Consider the following 21,170-nt stretch of genomic DNA (forward strand, 5'->3'; position numbering starts at 1 on the left):
TGCTCTTTCTGCTTGATCATGTTGCTGCTACTGGTTCATGGTTGGTGTTTGCTATTGAACAAGATTGTTGGTAGCCTGACAACAAAAAGTGCAATCACCCAAGGAACTACTTATAAACAGGTCCACAACACTCTTTTCCTATTAATAGTTTTCCCTTACCTCTGATCAGTGAGTTAGAAGAGAGGGTGACATGTTTAAGAACACTTTAAGCAGGTTTTGAAAAATCTAAGCCTACACGCACAGGCTGAGAATCATTGCTCTAAGGTGTTTTCTGAGCTTGTTTGATGGTAAGGTGTTTCTTGGATGCAGCAGAAAGATGTGTTCTACTTTATAATTTGTCAGTCTTTGTCTTCTTGTTAGGGAATTAAGATAATTTATACTTTGGGTTAATATTTAGCAGAGTTTATTAATTCCCATTATTTCATTGTTGTGTTTTTGTTTCTTTTTTTTGTTTGTTTGTTTGTTTTTGTTGAACTGTCCTGGAATTACTTTTTCCTTGTGTCCTCTTTGGTCTTCAGACTAAAGTCTTCTTTCTAGTACCTTCTATAAAGCTGGGTTGGTGAATAGAAATTGCTTACATTTGTTTTCATCATTTTTTTCTTCTTTGATAGTTTTGCTGGGAATGTTAGTATGAGCTAGCATTTGTGGTCTTCCAAGCCTTGTAGAACATCCATACAGGCCCTTTTGACTTTAAAGTTCTGCATGCATGAAACTGAATATTTGTTATATACTTACAAAATATAAATATAAAATAGACATTCTTCTTACAAAACTGATAAACTGGGCAGTGAGGTAGCCAAACCTAGGAAGGTAAATTCTATTGACTCTGAATGCTCAAGAATGATCACTTCTACCCAGATGCTCTGACTTCCATCATTCCCATGGCACTGACTGGAAGACCCATGCTCTCAGCTCTGTGGAGCAGTCAAATCCCTGCAGGATGAGAAGCCTGGTCCTAGAACATCAACCTTGTCCCCACACACAATGTAGCCAAGGTCTTTGCCAATTTACAATGGGGATTTTATTCCCTTGGTTCTCTAATTTGTTTTCTACCCAATTTAATTTCTCTCTGAATCCAGAGTGACCACTCATGTCCATATTTCTACCAATGTTCTTCTTATGATTATGTTTTCCCTTCATGGGTTGCTTTGATTAGTTTTTTTTCTTGAAACAAGCTAGAGTCATCTGAGAAGTGGAAAATTCAATTAAGAAAAATTCCTCCACATCAGGTTGTCTATGAGCCATTTTCTTGATTAACAATTGATGTGGGAGGGTCCTGCCTACTGGGAATAGTGCTGCTCCTGGTTATGTAGTCCTGGGTTGTATAAAAATGCATGCTGAGAGGACCATGAGGAATAAGATGGTAAGCAGTGTGTCTTCATAGCTTCTGTTTCAGTTTTACTTCAAGGTTCTTCTTTCAAATTCTTTCCCTAAATTCTCTTCATAAAGGAGTGTAAAGTGTGGACTGAAGTAAACTCTGTTCTCCTCACACTGCTTCTGGTCCTGGTCCTAGTATTTATCCCATAAATAAAAGACTAGAGCATGTGTCTTCCTCCTCTCAGATATAGACCCATCTTATTGCACTGGAACCTATATGGCCTCATTCCTCTTTCTTCCACTCCTGCAAAACCATGGCTCCAACACACAATGGACATTGGGGCTTCAACATATGAAATTGGTAGGCATACAATTTAGTTCACATCAGAACCCAACCCAAGAGGTTTGCTTAAGTCCACAGAGATGAAGAGTGGGCCAGAAGGACTAGCTTAGCCTCCTAAACTTAGAAGAACTGACATTTAAGAAGTTAGGTCTTACTATTTGGCTACAGAAATAAAAAAATGTCCAAACATTCTAAAAGTGATAGTTTTCTACTTCCTTTTTAGTATTCCTGCATATGGAAAGTCTACAGTTACATTAAGCAGCCTTTTAAAGTCCAAGATTAAGTGATCCTGAACTCAGCTTTCCTCTTTTCAAACCATAGGAATCATTGAAATTGATCAGCACATTTCATATATAATAGCAATTATGTCACATAGTTCACAAAGTAGAAAATTACTTCATCTAGAAAGCCATGCTCCTGCCCTGAAGAAGGCAAAACTGTAGTTTGGGGAATAAGAAAAGGTACTAGAAACTGTCCCTATTACTTGCATATAATTAAAATGGTATAAAAGCAGACTGGGAAAAATTAAATACTCTTCAGCCCCAAAACTGACTGGAGTCATGCTACAGTGCTGTTTGTCTTTTTCTTTTTAATCTTCACTCCTTCCCTGGAGAACCTGTTGACTGACTGAGCTGGCTTGGTCATACTTAAAACGAGGAATATAACTGTGGAGAGGGAAATAATGAGAAAAGCTGAAAGGGGAAGAGAAAACCCTGCCAAGAGCCCTGGGCATGCCAGAAGGTATTCTTTCTCCCTCCCTCACAAACAAAACACTGAAATAACAAAATAACAAAAAGCCAAAAAGGCGTGTGCATGCACAGCACATACACACACACACACACACACACACACACACACACACACACACACAAATATAGAGTCCATTTAGTATTGATAACTACTCCTGAGACTGAGGGTGGCTCTAGAGTATGGTTGATAGTGACCCTCCATTGAAGAACACTACTTTTCTCTCTCCCAGCAGGTATCAGTTGCAAATAGCTTCTTGGTTAGGTATGGGACTTTGTGCTCACTTCATCTTCACCATGAACGGATTTTGTTCAGCTGATTCTATGTGGATCTTATGCATGCTCTTATAGTCTCTGTGAGTTCATATGTGTAGGTGCTATGTCTGGTCTTGTGTGCAGGGCTCTTCTGGTCACATATCAGTAAGTTTGAGAATCCTAAATAATAACACGTAACACATTAATTAAATATAATTATGCTACGTGTAGTAATAAAAAGGAAGGAAGGAAGGAAGGAAGGAAGGAAGGAAGGAAGGAAGGAAGGAAGGAAGGAAGGAAGAAAAGACGGAAGGAAGGAAGGAAAGACGGAAGGAAGGAAGGAAGAAAAAGAAAGAAAGAAAAGATCCTAGACAGTTCATTCAGAGGTGCGGGTCATCAAATGACCTGTGGTCTTAGTAGAAATTCCATCAGACTAGAGATCACAAGACCTGGGGTTTCGTCTCACTTTGAACCCTAGCTCATCATTTGACTTAACCATGTTTCCACTTCTACCATAAGCACAGTGGCTATCATGTCTGACCACCACAGATCAGAAGACAGAGATAGCAGGAATGCAAGATAGGATAGAAATAGTAGAATGCAAAAAAGAACTCTCTGAATTCCTTCAGTTCCTCATAAACTTCAAGTATCCAAAACTGTCAACTTTATGCCTCTTTTATCAACATCGCTGATACCATCTGACAGGCTCCATCTTCCCGCATACCAATTTTGTGTGTGTGTGTGTGTGTGTGTGTGTGTGTGTGTGTGTGTGTGTGTGTGTTTCATGTTCTCCATATAATGCAATACCCAAAATCCAAAGTATGTTTTTATAAAGCTTTGGCAAATGTTGGATGTAGTAAAAGAATTATTCCTGGCTTTGGATATTATTCTGCTTTTATGATTTCTCAGTATCATGTCTCTTTTTTCTCCACAATAGAAGTTTGTCTGGTGATTTCAGAACCCAAAATAAGGTTGAAATTAATATGCAATAAAAGGTTGAAGATGCCAGTGGAGGCCTCATAAGGTTTGTGGCCAGTCTAAAACTAAAAATATTATTATTCACATGAATATTCCTTGCACAAACAATAATAATACTTGTTCCTTTTATTTCCTATGGGGGAAATTTTTCACCTAAAAAGAATTAGATACATTAGTGTATTAAGAGGAAAAAATTAGACCATGATGTAAATTTTGGGGTGTGATACCCACTGGCTTTGTGTTTTAGGCCCAGCACAAGTCAAGAGGCCTCTCCCTTAGCATGTAACCTCTCAAAGTGACTTGTGCATTCCTGCATGGATGAGGTCAAATCTGTTCGGCATGATACCTTAACCTCTAGTGTCTTGAAATTTGATTCCAAAAGTTTGCATAGTAAGTAATGCTATCTTTTAAGGTAGGGATTGTCTTTACTTAAAAATAGCAGTTCCCTGTTTGAAAGCAACACAGATGATGTAATTGCCATATATTGCCCTGCAATTTAAAGAGATCAGGTTCAGGTCTCAGATTCTCAGACACTCGGTAAGGAGACACTAAGAATGTCACTGGAATGGTAAGCTCAGTCTCCAGGCGAGAGAATTTGTTCATCACTCTTTCAGCACCTTTTGTTGGTGGGTTTTATCCTTTAAATATGAGAGTCAAAAAAAAAAAAATCTGCCTACTTCTCAAGGGACTGGGTGGAGTGAAGGAAACCCAAACTATTTAGAAGCAGTAATGAGCTGAGGTATAAATGTGACCGAGTAATTCATTTTGAGGAGTGACATGCATTGTTCTCTTTGCACCAGATGCATGCTGGGAGAACTGGGTGAAATGAGGAGAGGCCTCAAAGTGCTTGAAGTCACAGTCACGGGGACTTGAACATTAGCTGCAGCATACCAGCACGGGATACAAATGGGTGGGAAGACCACGTGACGCACAGACAGGAGACAGGAGTCAGGAGTCAGGAGAAGCTTGACGGGGAAGCTACCCTGTTCTTATTTTTATCTTCTGGCAACAGAATTCCTCGCTAGGGGCTCTACATTCCTTGGGCTCAGACATGATTAAACGCCATACCTTTTTAAATGTTTTACTATTCCAAGCAGAGGAATACATAAATAAACACTTTCCAGTTACCACTCCTCAGCCTGGAATTTCAGCCAAGTGTTTTCTGGCCTTCAATCTACTTTGACCAGACTCTAAATGAGAGAGAGAGAAAAAAAAATAATAAAGCTTCCTCACTAGATAACCTGAGACTCTGGTTGGACGAATGTACTATAAGGGAGATGGGGACGGACAACTTAGCCACATGGAAGCCTACTGGCCATTGAGGACAGCAATCAAGTTGTCGTTACTCAAAAGCCTGGGAAACTGAAAGAGTTTAGACCCACTGAGGTGCAGAATAAGGTTCTGCCTCTTCTCCTTGTGTAGCTGTACTTAGAGAGACAGTGGGCTTTTCCTAAACGAACAGAACCAATGTGTAGATTGCATAATACACTGGTCTAGATGTAGCCTATACAAAGGACAACTGTATCAAGCCCTGCCTGGTAGAGAGGACTGGTGTCTGAATTACCTACTCTAGCCCTGACCTGTCTCTCTGCTCTTCTACTCTGACCCTATTCAGGAGCTCCCAGTACAGGGGTCCTGCCTAAGTCACAAAGACCCTTTCATCTCTGCCTTTCCTGCCTCACCTCTATTCCTTCATTCCCTCACTCCAACCCCTTTCTATGCCTCATTCTAATATTCTGTGCTTTCAACTCACAACTCAAGTGTCATTCTCTCCTAAGACAATTCCTTGTGAATCATAGGACAATCGTTTTTAAACCATTTGCCTTCAGTCTTCAAACCATTTGTCTCAGAATGAATGTCAATTTTTAAACCTCCAAATCAGACACACAGGACAAGCATCCTCTGGTGGCTAAAGACTGGGGCTTGCATTTTAAAAAGTCCACCAGTGGCTTCAGTGTTCCCTAGATAAACTCCTTCACCATCTTCCCTAGCTGGATGCCTTGTAGCAGAGAAAGCCCAACCAGACACCAGTGGCTTCTTTTTAGAGTCTCAGACATCCCACCATGACTGTCACCTCTGGTCTCAGCTCCATGAAAAGGGCTTTGTGCCAATACCAAGTTCACCTTGGTGTTCTGGTTTAGAGTAAAATAAACCAGAACCAGATAGATATAAACCACTTTACATGAAGAGTTACACAATGAGTTAAAGGCTCTATCCTTTTAATACTAATAACTAGATGAGTTTACAGTTTAGAAAAGTGAAGACTTACAAAACTGGCTAATTAGCTATGCTGTTGTCTCCTACATCGTATAGACACTGAAATGAAAACTCAAGACACATAAGCAGAGTCACACTGAAATCAATTAACAGGTCAAAATACTAGGCTATTAGCTGCAATTAGGGAAGACCAATCAAAACCAGATAGTATGAACCACAGAGAAAGCATGTGCAGAAACTCATTTTATAAGAAAACTTTTGTTCGATTTGAAGTGACCTATTCACGCCATTTTCTCTCTCTCTCTCTCCCTCTCATTAACTTATAAAGAAATTGCCCAGTACTTTCTGAGGATCTGCCTGAGTCTCTGATATTTTCTTTTCCAAAAGTGGCTTCCAGAAACCTTAACAAGAGGGAGAGGTCACATTTCACTTGATGGAGGCCGCATCATAACCCATTGCTTTGCTGCTGCAGCATGGTGCCTCTGTGACTTCCTCCTCTTTCACTGCCTCCTCCTCCTCCTTTCTTCCTTCTGTAGTTAGAGCTTCCGTGTAGCTCATCTCATGCCTAACAAAGGCAGTGGTCTAAGAGAAGACATAGCACCACAGCTTTAGCTATACAAAATACTTAGCGCCAAGCACAAGGCTATTGCAATGCCAGGTTTTTCAAGACTCCAAGGCAGTATGACTTTTTTAACAAAATGGGAAACTGGGGGTGGGGGGGTGGGGGGGGGGAGAGAAGCTCAGAGGAAGATGAAAAAGGAGCCCTTGACTTTTATTCCTAAAGGTAGGGTTGAATAGTCCAATGAATGGAGACGTTACTTCTAACGTTACACCTATGGTAATCATAGTTTTATTGTAGACTAAGATTGACAAAAGACACTTGTACATTTTAAAGGAGCTCTCTCTGTGGCAAGTAGCTCTCTCGGCTGAGCGTTGGTATGCAAAGCAAACAAGCCCAGCCCAGGCTCGCCCCTTAACTCGGCCCTCACATCATATTCACTTGCAAACTAGAGTTTCTTCACCTGGTGCTCTAATCTCTGCAGACCTCCTTCTTTACATATGCTAATAGAGAAGCTAGTCCGTGGTCTGCCTGAAAGAGCCTCCTGGAGAATCAGAGCCAATCTCCACCCTTTAAGGAATTTTCTCTGGAGAACAAAGTACACCTCTAGCATCAGATGCCCCCCAACAACTCTTCCTCCCCACATCACCTGCCAGTCTGTATATGGGGGCTGCATCTGGACTCCATTTTTCCAAGCTGGGACTAGAATGGGTCTCCTCCACCGAAGACCCTCTCCCAATTCCTTTAGCAGAGGCTTCCAGTTGCTGGACCTGAAGGCAAGAAAAAAATGGCTTTCCTACCCTCCTGCCTCCACCCACCCATGGCCAACTAAATGGTCTTAACTTTCCTTCTGGGCCCTCTTCTCAATTTCCCACATTAAAGAGACTAAGAGGCATTCTAGGAACAAATTAGATACTAAATTACTCACAACACCATGTAATGTTTCTTAGTTAACTATTTCAAAGCAAAGCTAGCCCATCTCAATATCTTCACTATATGCACAAGTTAAATGAACCAAGGCAGATGTATCCCTGAATACAGGTGAGTCGTGAGTTAATCTTTTAATTTTACACTTTAAGTTGGTCTAGCAAAGGCAGTTCAGGTATTTTGAGCAGTTAACTTAGCTGTTATGCTTAGCTATTTTAGGTGATTCCTCCTAAATTTTGTAATCGGGTTATTTTTCCTCAACCCAAGTTTCCCATAATGAGCATTTGAAAAGCACCAGACCCAAATCTTTTTAGGAGGTAAGTTGAAAATTAACATTTCAATCAATGTTACATAAAACCTGCCAGAGGTGAAGTGTAAAAACCAGTTTTGTTTGGTTGAGGTGGGAGCTGAGAAAACTCACTACAGAGCTCAAAAATGAAAGCCTTATATTCTGCGATCACAGGGAGGCGGCCAGTTTGGATCGAAACCTCGTCCCAGAAGGGAGGTTATACCCGATTTTTGTTTAGGATGGGAACATAAAGCAAGGGGAATTGGGCTGGGCTGTTGCATTGATCAATCATCTCACAAGGGGTTAAGCAAGGAAGTTAACATTGGTGACTGGGCCTTATCCTGAGTCTCCTGGTTTCAGGGTGCTTGATTCAGCTTTTGCAGTAAGGTCCCCTCCTGGACTCAGGCCCAGAACTTAGAACGGTAAGGGAAGAAAGGAGTGGGCCCGCTGCATGCAGTGATTAAGTCAAGGCAAGCAAGAGGAGACAAGACACACTAGTAATTAAGTCAAGACACCAGAGTGAGAGGGACAAAGGTCCTGCAAACCCTTCAAGTCCATCTCCCTGGTCCTGAAGCGAGAGCAAAATCTAAGAGTGTCAAGGAAGGATCTAAGCAGCCCAATCAAGGTGTGATCGCTCCCAGCATTGCTTACCCTTCTCTGCGTTATGAAATAAAATGTGCAGGGGGGGGGGTACCTGGTGGGCCCGTGCCAAGGTGTGCTCCTAAGTAATGACACCAAGCAACAGATCTGCTATAAAGAGCGTTGTTGGGGGAAGGGAGAGAGGAGTGGGACCTGGGAAGGGATAGAGGCAGGCACATGGAAACGGGCAGAAAGACCAGAGCAGAGTCACTCAGGCTGGGAAGGGGCATGGGGGAGGGTATGCAGAGAAGGACAGAAAAAGGGAGCGAAAGTGAGAACAGAGAGAGAGAGAGAGAGAGAGAGAGAGAGAGAGAGAGAGCTCAGGGTGACGGGCAATTCTTTTACATGCAGCCCACAGCTAGCACACACAGGAGCTGTCTGGCAGGTAAGGACATCAGCCTTTGCTAGGTCTGTGGGAGGAGCCTAGTCTAATCGCCCACGTGCTAACAGTCTGGGCTTCAGTCTCATCCTCTAAGATGGTCTGACTCGTTTGTTCTAACTGTGTGAAATCTCTTTCTGAAAGACAAGTTCCCTCACAGTCCTTCCCTCCTCTCAGTTCAGGATTGATGGGAAACTCCCATGTCCATTGTTTTAATAGCCTGACAGTCAGACAGAGACAGGAGTGGTTTACTGCACCTTCATCTCTGCTAGACCACTTACAGTGTCACCATCTCCATCTCCTTTCTAGCTGGTTGCTGTGAAACAGATGATCAATTTTTATCGGTAGGAAACGAGGGTTCTGGATAGAAAGAGCATACATGAAGATAGGCAACTAGCAATTTTATCAAAATTTTAACTTCACACATCCTATAAGCTAACTCGTCTTTTAGAATTTATCCTACAGAAGCAAATTGCTTAAAGTCATTCTTTACAAACCTGCTTGTTATGCTGCCTGTGATGGGAAAAGACTGCAAGCAAATTAAGTCTCTACAAAAGAAAATCTAGTTAAGAACCTCTTTACATCCGTTCATATGGTTATTTTTCAATGGCAAAATGTGAAATATCATCCCCTACCCCCACCCAGACAGAGCCCTGGCTGTCCTGGAACCTGCTCAGTAGGCCACACTGGCCTCAAACTGTATGCACCACTATCCCCAGCCTCTGCCTCCCAAATGCTGGGATTAAAGGTGTGTGCTGCCACCTCCAGCAAATCTAAACTTTATAATGTTGTAGGACTTTACTAAAATATCAATAGGCCAAAACCAAAACAAACAAACAAAAGCAAAACGGAAACCCAGTCCCCTAATGAGATCAGTTGCCAACTCCTGAGATCTGTAATGTCACCTTTTATGGAAACCACGCGTCTGCTGGTGCGCCCGAGTAAAGGATTGTGAAATGGGAAGAAAGTTCCTAGATTATCTATCTAAAAGTGCTTGCTAAATGCCCTCAATGTGTCTTCCTGAGAGGGGGCTTGGACCTACACGTGACAGAGAAGATGATGGAGGGCCAGGCGTGGAGAATTTGAAGACTCTGCCTTGAAGTTTCCTGTGCTTTCCAAGTGAGCTTTTGTTTGTGGCCCTAGCAACTGGGATGGAAATAGGAACCTGAGTGGAGTCTGGGCCAGGTTGCAAGTTCAAGACCAGTCTGGGCTCTTTAGGCTTAGCAAGATACTGTTACAAAGGAAGGGGGAAGAAAGGAGAGGGAGGCAGAGAGAAAAAGAGGGAGCAGGGAAGGGAAATGGGAATTTTCTAGGCCTAGCATTTGGAAAGGGTAAGCGCTCACTGTCCTGAGTATTTCTGGGGTGGTTCTGGTGACACCCCCATTTGGGCCTGTTTATAGTGAGTTCAGACTGGAGGCCCTCTAGGACAATGAGAAAAGAAACTTCTGCTGTGTAAAGCCAGTAATTTGTGATAATTTGTTTCAGCAGCCACAGAAAATGAACAGTGCTTCACTGTCTGATAAAAGTGTCCTTTGGGTCATTACTCTAGAAATGAGAGAATACACAGGGGTAGGGATGGGGCGGATCCTGGGACACAGCTGCCAGCTGTGGTATTTGTGGTAAAGATGGAGCAACCCTTTAGCATTGCAAAGTGGCATTATCAGCCACAGAGTCCACTTCAGAGCCAAGTTATCAAGGGCGGGGAAGATGGGGGAGGGGATCCTTCTCTTCAGGGATCCAGTACCAGTTCAGCCAGTAACTCCTCACCTTTGGTTAGGTCAGTCACACACAAAGAGAAGATGTGAAAAGTAGGTGCTTGTTGAAACGAATAGAGCCATCTAAAGGGTAGACATGATGGAGGGAAACGGGTGAAAATTATTGAAATGTATTACTTAAATGAATGAACATGTCAAATGGTAAGAAAAGAAAATCAAGTGATTTTTTTTGTTTTTTTTTTTATTTTAAAGTGGGCCTTGTCCTCTTTGCACTCTGTTATTAATATTTTGGCATGTGCTGTACATGGAAGCATCCTTTTTCTTTATTATACCTTTAGGCCGTAATAAAGTACTATTATTAATAAAAGGAAATTATATTGCCTAAAGACAAAACTAATCTCATAATATTTTAAGTTTTAAGGATTTTTAAAGTTTTTGTAATGTGTGTGTGTGTATGTGTGTGTGTGTGGTGTACATGTGTGGATGCATGCATGTGGCATGCTACAGCTCATGTGTAGTAAAGGACAGAGTCCATTTCTTCTGTCATCTGGATTCTGAAAGTTGGACTCGTGTTGTCAGACTTGGAGGCAAGTGCTTTTATCTACTGAGCCATATTGCCAATCTACAAGTATAATATTTTCAATTGTGGTTGTTGGACTACATTCATAGCTATACTCTGCTACATGGGGCTGCAACCAACCCAGTGGTCCACAGGTTGGATGCAGCAGATACGGGAAGGGATCTCTCTGTGCTTGGAAAAATAATCCTATTTGAAAAAAAGAGTCCATGAGCCACCTTGAATAAGTCACTGGAGGAATCCTTAAGTGAATCCTTTAGGTCTATGGAAGACACAATGAAGATAGATAATCTATTTTAGCAAACAATGTGGGTTATCTACACATAAAAGGGAATGTTGAGCCCAATCAATTCCAAAGAGATTGTAGATTTTAATACAATAGGTAAAACAATAATAAAACTCTTGGAGAAAACTTTCAGAAAAACATGCCAAGTCCTTAAAGTACACTATGCTTTCAATAACAAGTCTCAAGAAGATGGTAATTATACAAGAAAAATGTTCATAAAAGGACATCAAAGAACATGAAAAAGAAGCTTACATAGCAGGTTGGCAGAACACAGACCCGGCAGAGGAATCAGACCTGAATCTGTATGGAATTCCTGTCACTTTTAGGAAGGACTGGGAGCACTACAACAACCTCCACAGAGCAGTCAAGTGTGTTCATGTGCAAATGACAGCCGAAGAATGCAGATTTGAACACCACACACACACACACACACACACACACACACACACACACACACACGGAAGGAAGATAAAGATTGCTGGGTATATCTGATGATAGAGACAAACTTGAATCTCATACATTTCTGATTAAAATATTGACTGGTAAAACTGCTACAGAGAATATAAGGATTTCTCGGAATCTAATAAAGCTGTATATGTGTACAACTGATGACCTAATGTTTCACTCCTGAACATGTTGCACTCAAAGCATATCTAATTACAATAGTCATAAACTGAAAGGTACTGAAGTTACTATAAAAAGTAAATAAACTGTGGTATATTCATACAATGGAGTATTACCCACCAGTGGGAACAAATAAGCTACCATTAAACTACCTAAACATCTATACTTTATATTTTGTAGCACTGACCTATTGTTGTTTTACCATATACTTTATTTTTTAATTATAAATTGAATTTAAAATAAACCACAAACTGTATGTATAGTCAGAAGATTGAGCAGAGCAGTAGTCATCCTATGGAGAGCGAGTTGGCTGAAAGCGTATGAGGGCTTCTAGGGAAGTCTATGGTGTCTATATCTTTACGTTTATATCTGTGTCCATAGTGTGCAGACTCACCCTTCCGTTTGGTAGACATGACACATTAGATTAGGGTTTTTTTTTTTAAGGTCAAAATTCTGTTTTAAAACAAACATGAAGCAGACACTGGTGTGAAAGAACACCAATGTATTCCTCCCTACCAAGACGCCATGTATACCCAGAACAGCACTCACTGGTCCCGAGGACTCAGCCAACCTCACAAATGCATTTTAGAACTGAATGCTGGCTGTCCTCAGTGCTGGCTTGCCCACTCTCGTGATTTTACTTAAAGTCATACCAAGTCTGGTACAGTGAGACCTCAGCACATTTCTGTTCTCCCAGTGAAGGAAAGAAAGGAAAGATCTCCGGAAGAGTGAGTAGCTTGGGAACACCTCTGCAAATGGCTCCTGATCACCCTCTGGTCCCTTGGGACACACCTAGAGCACGGAGGTTTAGATTACTGTGCATTGATAGGTGACAGGCCATCCAGCTAGCCACCTCCCGGTCTTTGTGTAACAGATCAAGGTCAGTTGAGAATTTGCTTTCAACTGTCCCACTGGGAATAAGCCTGATTTTTGCAATGGAACATTTAAACTCAAAATAATAGCCAGCTAGTTTCAAACCAAGATCGAGAATAAGAAATGAGCTATGAAATACTCACTTTCAAGTCAATGGGTAAAATTACATTTCTAAATCATGAGAAATATTGGGCACATGCACGTGTGCACACACACACACCACATACCACACACACCACAGACACACATACTACACACACACACAACACATACACACAACCACACATACATATACCACACACACATACCACACACACAGATATACCACACCACACACATACACATACATACCACACACACGTACCGCACCACACACCACACACATACATACACATACCACACACACACATACCACACACACATACCACACACACAGATATACCACACCACATACCACACCACACACATACACACACATACCACACTCACACATACCACACACACACATACCACACACACATACCACACACACATACCGCACCACACACATACACATACATACCACACACACACATACCACACACATATACCACACACACATACCGCACCACACACCACACACATATACACACATACACACACATACCACACACACCACACACACACACACACACACACAGATATACCACACCACACACACACATATACCACATACCACATACACACACACTATACACAAGCACCACACATACATTCACCACATACCACACACACACACACCACACACACATAACACACACACAGATATACCACACCACACACCACACCACACACATACACACACATACCACACACACACATACCACACACACACATACCACACACACATACCGCACCACACACATACACATACATACCACACACACACATACCACACACATATACCACACACACATACCACACCACACACCACACCACACACATACACACACATACACACACATACCACACACCACACACACACATATAACACACACACAGATATACCACACCACACACACACATATACCACATACCACATACACACACACTACACACAAGCACAACACATACATTCACCACATACCACACACACACACACCACACCACACACACACACACACACACACAAACACATACATACATACACACACCACACACAAACACCACACATAGACACCACACACATACATTCACCACATACCACACACACACACACACTTATACACACACATTAGATAATCATTAAAACAGTGAAGTGCCCAACCTTTGCAGGTCTATAACCGGTATCTAAGGACAGATCCTCAGAGCAAAGCTTCTGCATGCTCTGGGGACTCCTGAGCTATGCAAAACTCAGGACCAGCCTAAACCTGAATCAAAAGCCGTGAGCCTGGAACCAGCAGATGCTCATTAACAGCTTCTCCAGATAATCAAGTAGTGTGTTAAGTCTGAGAACCACCACTATAAATAATTGTTCTTTACGAAGAGTTACAAAATAACCAGTGCACTGCTTGAGGGAGATACATTACCCACACGTGGAATGAGGGTGATAGAAAACTGCACTCGTTTTATTCTCCTCCTTAATATCCTCATAGAGTAGAAGCAGCATAGACCTGGCCATGTCTTTATACACAGAATGCAAAAACATAAGCAGTGGGGAAGAGTGAATGTGTAAGCACGCGGATATATACGAATGGGTGTGGGTGGGACTGTGTTTGTGCACATAAAGACTGTGTAGGAGTCTCAGAGTTCTATTGCTATGACACCACGACCAAGGCAACTCTTAAGAAGGAAAGTTATTAATTGAGGCTGGCTTACAGGTTCAGAGGTTTAGTTCGCTATCACCATGGTAGGAAGCACGGTGGCATCCAGACTGGCATGGAGTGGGGGTGGGGGTGGGGTTGTACATCTTGATCTGCAGACAGCAAGGAAAGACTGTATATCACACTGGGCAGAGCTTACGCATATATGGGACCTCACAGCCCACCTCCACAGTGACACACTTCCTATACCTAACAGGGCTATACCTCTTAATAGTGCAACTCCCTATGGGCCAGGCATTCACACATGTGAGTCTATGGGGACCAAGCCTATTCAAACCACCACAGTAGGGTTTTCTGTGTGAGAGCACATGTGAACAGGAATGTGCAGCTGAGTGTGTATTTATGTGTGTGTGTGTGTGTATCTATGTCAGTGGAAGTGTTTATACCAATGTAAGTTTGTGTGTGTGTGTGTGTGTGTGTGTGTGTGTGCAAGCATGTATGTGAGCATTCAGGAGTTCCAGTGTGTAGTATGTGATAATGACTATGAATATGTGTATGAATGTGATATAAAGTATATAAGTGTGCAGATGAGTGTGTATGATTTAGTGTATATGGACATGTATGAGTATGTCTGAGACTGAGTTTGTGTGTGTATGCATGTGGGGGAGTTCACATGACTGTGTGTGAGTATGTGAATGTGTATAACAGTGTGAGTGTGCATGAGAACATGTGAGTGTGCACACGTGTGAATCTGTGTGGATGGATGCGGGTGTGTTTGTGTGTAAATGGCAAGTGTCTGTGAATTTGTGTGAGAGTGTGTTTGAATGCTTATATGGGTATGCATGGATGTGGAAATGTGCCTGGATGTGGGAATGTGTCAGAGTGTGTGTGACTTTGTGTGTATGTGAGTATGAGAGTGTGTGTGAGTCAGGATATGTGTCTGTGTGAATGTGTATAACTATATTGCGTGACTGAGTATTCATGTGCACGTATAATTGTATTACTGTGTGTGGAGTATGTGGAAGTATGTTTGTGTGGAAGGTTATTGTATGTGTATGTGTATTAGAGAAAGGAAGGAGAAGAGAGAGAGAGACCTGCATTAGTCAAACTTGACCCCAGGAATCTGTTCTTGCACATACTGCTTTTGCTAAAATTCCTTCCCATGGAAAGGCTTGAGCAGCACCCGCCCCTTCTCCTGTGACCCCAAGGACAAACTGAGGCTCATTTCTGCTCCAGGGGACCAATTACTTTATTGGGCTCCTGTACAGATATAGTTAGGAGTACTTGCAGAGGTAGGGTCCTCCTCCCACAGCAGACCACACCCAAAAAGCCTGTACCTAATAGGGAAGAAGACTTCCCTTAGCCACACAGATGGAGTCCCCTCCTCTAGTATGCTCCAGGCCCTTCCCCAGACTCCGTGAAGTTAAGGCATATATAGACAACAGGTGGCAGCCGGCAGCAATGCACAGGTAAGTATCTCATGACCCTCCACACTGTCCCATGACTGGTGGTAAACTGTCTTTTTGAAAGCAGGTATAGCTGGGCGGTGGTGGCACATGCCCTTAATCCCAGCACTTGGTAGGTAGAGGCAGAAGGATTTCTGAGTTTGAGGCCTGGTCTACAGAGTGAGTTCCAGGTCAGCCAGGGCTACAACGGAGGAACCCTGTCTTGGAAAAAAAAAGAAAGGAAGGAAGCAGGTATAGCTGAATGCCCCAAGATGGTAGTTGTTTTGCTCAGAGGACAAACACTCACAGCACTGCTGTTCACAGCAATCTGCTGTGGTCTGAAAACAGTTTTACTTTTAAAACTCTTCCCATCCATCACCTATGGACTTGTGAGAAGACCTATAATACATCTACAAGTCCATACACTGTCCTGGCAAACTTAAGCCAGCAGGTGAAGGCCTAACGTTTGTTTTTATTTATTCGTTTACTTTTTCCTCTCCAGTAAGAATTATGAATGCTAGAAAAGCTTCCCAGATGAGGTAGGGAAGTGACTCGGCAGAACACCACTCAAAAATACCAGCTTGAGCTGAAGGGAAGAAACCTTTGGCCTTGGCTCCCTGTGGAAAACGCGCATCACTCAGTTTTGAATGGAAGCATTCAGTAAGCCACCGTGTACAGAATCCGTTGAACTCTTCTGAGCTCCACACAACTCGAAGCTCAGGGATTTCTCCTGAGGACGACATCCTTACTGCTGTAAAGACAATTGACCCTCCTAACAGGAGGACTTAGGGCACGGGAGACAAAGGTACTTGGGATTAATTTAAGTGGTAGGGTAACAAAAATAGAGAAAGGAGAAATGGAAGCATTGAAGTTTTATTTATTTATTTATTTACAGTCCAAGCCAAACTTTGGGAAGATCAAGGTTTTGAATTTGTATGATAAAACTTCACAGCCATAGTCTCAGACTCTTCGCTCTCCCCCCTCGCCTCTCTCTTCCCGCACTCGCCTCTCCCAGACTCCACTGGGAGAATCGCCCCTCTTAAAATGTGCAGCTCAGGGTCTTTGGTGTGCTCCCCGAGAACATGTCCACTGTAATAAGCCTTAGAATATCTGCATCATCCCAATAACCAAAGACTGCCACTCTCACCTGGCAGCTTCTACCCACCTTCACATTGTCTCCACCCCTAGGGAAACTGGAGCCTGCTTTCAGTCTCAATCGATTTGCATTTTGGGTGGTTTTACATATTAATGAAGTCACTGGCTTATTTCACTTAACTGTGTCTTTAAGGTTCATCCTTGTCCTAGCATGTGACAGCTGTTGGTTCCTTTTATAGGACATTTACATCCAGAAAGATGGCAGAAATTTGAGTTGTTTCTGCTTCGGGGCCATTATGAAAAAAAAAATAGTAATGTTTCTGTGGTTGCAAACTTTTATATAATTTTGTCTTGTCTTATTTTTTTATATTAGAGATCAAATCCAGGATGTTATACATGCTACCTCTATTGCTGAGCCATGCATACACACACACACACACACACACACACACACACGCCACCCCCACCCCAAGTAGCAGCATTTCTGAAATCACGTTGTTCAAGGGGTGGCAATGCAGCCTTTGCCATGCCTGTGTCTACCTCAGGAGCAGAAGGTAGAGCTTTGAGACGGAGCGCAGCCAGATGCTGCAGCTTGATCTCCTGTGTCTTCCGAAGACCTGTGTGTTGAAAGTTTGATCCCCAAGTGTCAGTCTCAAGTGTCGAAAAGCTTAAGAGAGGGGGCCTAGGGAGAGGTCTTGGCTCACTGAAGGCATGCCTTCAAGGGGCACAGTAGAATTCTCCTCTCTCCTTTTCTTTCTTGGCTACCATGAGGTGAACAGCTCGCTCCGGTACGTGTTCTGTGTCATCCTGTGCCATCTCACAAGGAGGCCAATGGATCTCTGAAAAAACTCCAAATCTGTGAGCCAAAATAAATATTTCCTCTTATAAGTTGATTATGCCAGACATTTTGTTATAGTAATGGGGAGCTGGCTGACACAGAGGCGTATGACACTGAACCAGTAAAGAGCCAGCCAACACCAGAGTTAGGGAGACGGAGGGCTCTAACTAGACAGCCAGTCCTCTCTCTTTCCTTCCTTCCTTCCTTCCTTCCTTCCTTCCTTCCTTCCTTCCTTCCTTCCTTCCTTCCTTCTTTCTTTCCTTCCTTCCTTCCTTCTATCCCTCCCTCCCTCCCTCTCTTTGTTCCTTCCTTCCTTTTTTGGATATTCTCTTTATTTCCATTTCAAATGTTATCCCCTTTCCTGGCCCCCCAACCCCCTATCCAATCCTCCCTCCTCCTGCTTCTATAACAGTGTTCCCCCCCACCCCCCCACCTCCCTGCCTTAGAATTCCCCTATATTGGAGCAATCAAGCCTTCACTGAAACAAGGGCTTCTCCTCCCATTGATGCCAGATAAGGCAGTCCTCTGCTGCATATGCTGCTGGAGCCATGGGTCCCTCCATGTATACTCCTTGGTTTAGTCCCTGGGAGTTCTGGGGGATCTGGTTAGAGGATATTATTGTTCTTCTTATGGGGTTGCAAACCCCTTCAGCTCCTTCAGTCCTTTCTCTAACTCCTCCACTGGGGACCCTATAGGGGAACCATGTTCAGCCCAATGGTTCAGTCCTCTTTCGTTCCTTGCTGAGATGCCTCCAAAACTAGCTAGCTAGCACAGGCATGGATGCTGACTTCAGCTCTACTATTTTTTTCTTCTCATCATCTCCTGTGGATAGATCTCAGTCATATAGAGTTCATAAATTACCAGTTCTACAGTCCTCCAAAAAGGCTCTGGGATCTTCCACAACCAAGTAATGTGAGGTAGGTCCAGATTTAAAAGTAGAGGGGCTTACACAAAGCAGAGAGCTTCTGCAGGTCATCTGCTGTTTGAACTTGTCAGCCACGGGTGATAGCTGGGTGGCACGAGTAAGTACAGACACAAGGCACAGAATGACCAGAGACTGCATACTGTCCCTGAGCTTTTCTTTGCTTTCTTGTTCTTTCTTCTGAACCTCTAACTCCTGGTGGCCTAGGAGTGGACAGCCATGATATTCTGTGCCCCAGGGTTACAAACCTGTGGATTTGTTCTGCTGTCAATCATCAAAGCTTACTCTGTCCTGTGTCATCAACATGGAGCAAGCCCTTCAAGGCTAGGATTTGGACCAATGACAGAGAACAAAGAACTCTGAAATCTGGAACCAATCCATTCTAGAGAACCATGCAAAGCTTACCAGACACAAAGAGATTTCTATTGCTCTCAACAAGGTAAAGGCTGAACCCAGGAGGGATTACAGCAAAGGTGAATCCAACCCTCCCTCCATTTTGCAGCAGCAAGGCTTTCCCTAGGGTTCTATTATTGTTCCCTCTCTCATTCCTCTAAAAATTATTCCCTTGAAGACCCCATTCATTTCAGACAAAATCCTCATTAAAGCTAGGCAAAATAAGCTGGCAAATATTATGGAAAATCTCCTGAAAACTAATGTGTCAGTATAGCATTGTCTTTGAGGCTCATTGGAACTGCACTATTGTTGCCGACTGTGGGACTCTGGAAGGGAACATTGTCTTATAGCATTTTTTTTTCCTCTCTTCTAGGAAAATAAAAGTTTGTTGTTTTATTGTAGTGTCTGAACTTGGTTACTAAAACTCATCTTACAGGCCTATGCTGAGGGTTAAATGAAATTATTCACTTGACAAATATATAGACTAGTGGATGTCACATAATATTTTAGATACAACAGTGATAAATATACACATTGAGGGGCAGTGCTTGCATTCTAGTAGGAGAAGACAGACATGAGGAACTGAGTCAGTAGAAGATACAGGGGTATCATGATGAGAAAATATTTGTGTCTTGGTCCTCTTTTCTCTGGGTGGTATGTAAAATTCTCGCAATTCTGAAATCTGGGAAGTCCAGATTCCAAGCTCCATCATCCAGTAGGTACTTACACATCACATCCCTATGTGACAGAATGGTAAGCAGAGGACAAATGTATCTTCACACGCCAGAAGATCAAAAGATAGTGAGCCCTCCCCCAACAAGCCCTTTGGAGTGTGAATCCTCCCATGAGGGCAGATACCTCATAGACCAGTTGCTCTCTTTAGACTCCTCTCCCACAGCTTGCTGGCCCCCAAACTTGTATGCATAAATGTGCATAGCCACATCAGCAAGAGCAAAAAGAAACATCAATTACCATCTGAATGCTAATTGTAGTTTGTACCCATTGCTTGAAAACTTACTTTTGGTAAAAACCTACTAATATGTACAAATGTGTCCTAAAACTATAATAATTAAAATAATGTACTTTGGACACAAGTTGGCTTTTTTGGCAGAGAAAAAGGATTTTGGAGCAGAGTTTAGATCTGAAGGAAAAGGTCAAATCCCATTGTGCAGTAAAAACATTCAGAAGAATGAAGAGGTGGAGCTGAGGTTGTTAATTAATGCAAGAATCATCGGGAACATGGAGTCACACAAGGCCAGAGTCAGTGAAGACAGACATGAAAGGCGTGGGCTGGCCCCATCCAGGCCACTGGATGAAGCTTCCAACAGCTGCCCCTCTGTGAAGTTGGAAACACATGGTTTCAAGAGTAAAATGCCTGATATGTTCTGGGTTCTCCATCTGAACATTGTAATTATCTTGTGAGTCTCAACCTATTTGATTTTTAATATTTAATTCTTTTGGACCATTAGCTCTGTGAGTTCATCAATACATTGTCAAAGGCAGTCATGACAACAAACTTTTGTTCATGGGCGAATCCTGTTCCTTACCTCTCAGTGACTGCAGCAGGCTCTGCCAGAGGCCTGAACTTTTTGCTGACTGAGAGAAAGAACTCATTGTGGGGGAGTGTGATGGTTTATATATGCTTGGCCCAGGGAGTGGCACTATTAGAAGGTGTGGCACTGTTGGAGTAGGTGTGGCCTTGTTGGAGTAGGTGTGTCACTGTGGGTGTGGGCTTTAAGACACTCATCATATGTCATTGAAAAGGATGTTTAAGATTTCACTCCAAGAGGAGCTGATCTTTGGAGTCAGTTTTTTGGTTTCTCTCATGAATATTTAGTCCAAGGTTGTCAACCTCAAGCCAAGAGTCTGCTTTTTATTTATTTATTTTTAATCTCAAAATAGTTGATTCTATACATTTCCAGGTCCCAGGCAATGTCCACATACTCCAGCA

This window comes from Apodemus sylvaticus, chromosome 16, assembly GCF_947179515.1.
Source record: "Apodemus sylvaticus chromosome 16, mApoSyl1.1, whole genome shotgun sequence".
Classification (NCBI taxonomy): domain Eukaryota; kingdom Metazoa; phylum Chordata; class Mammalia; order Rodentia; family Muridae; genus Apodemus; species Apodemus sylvaticus.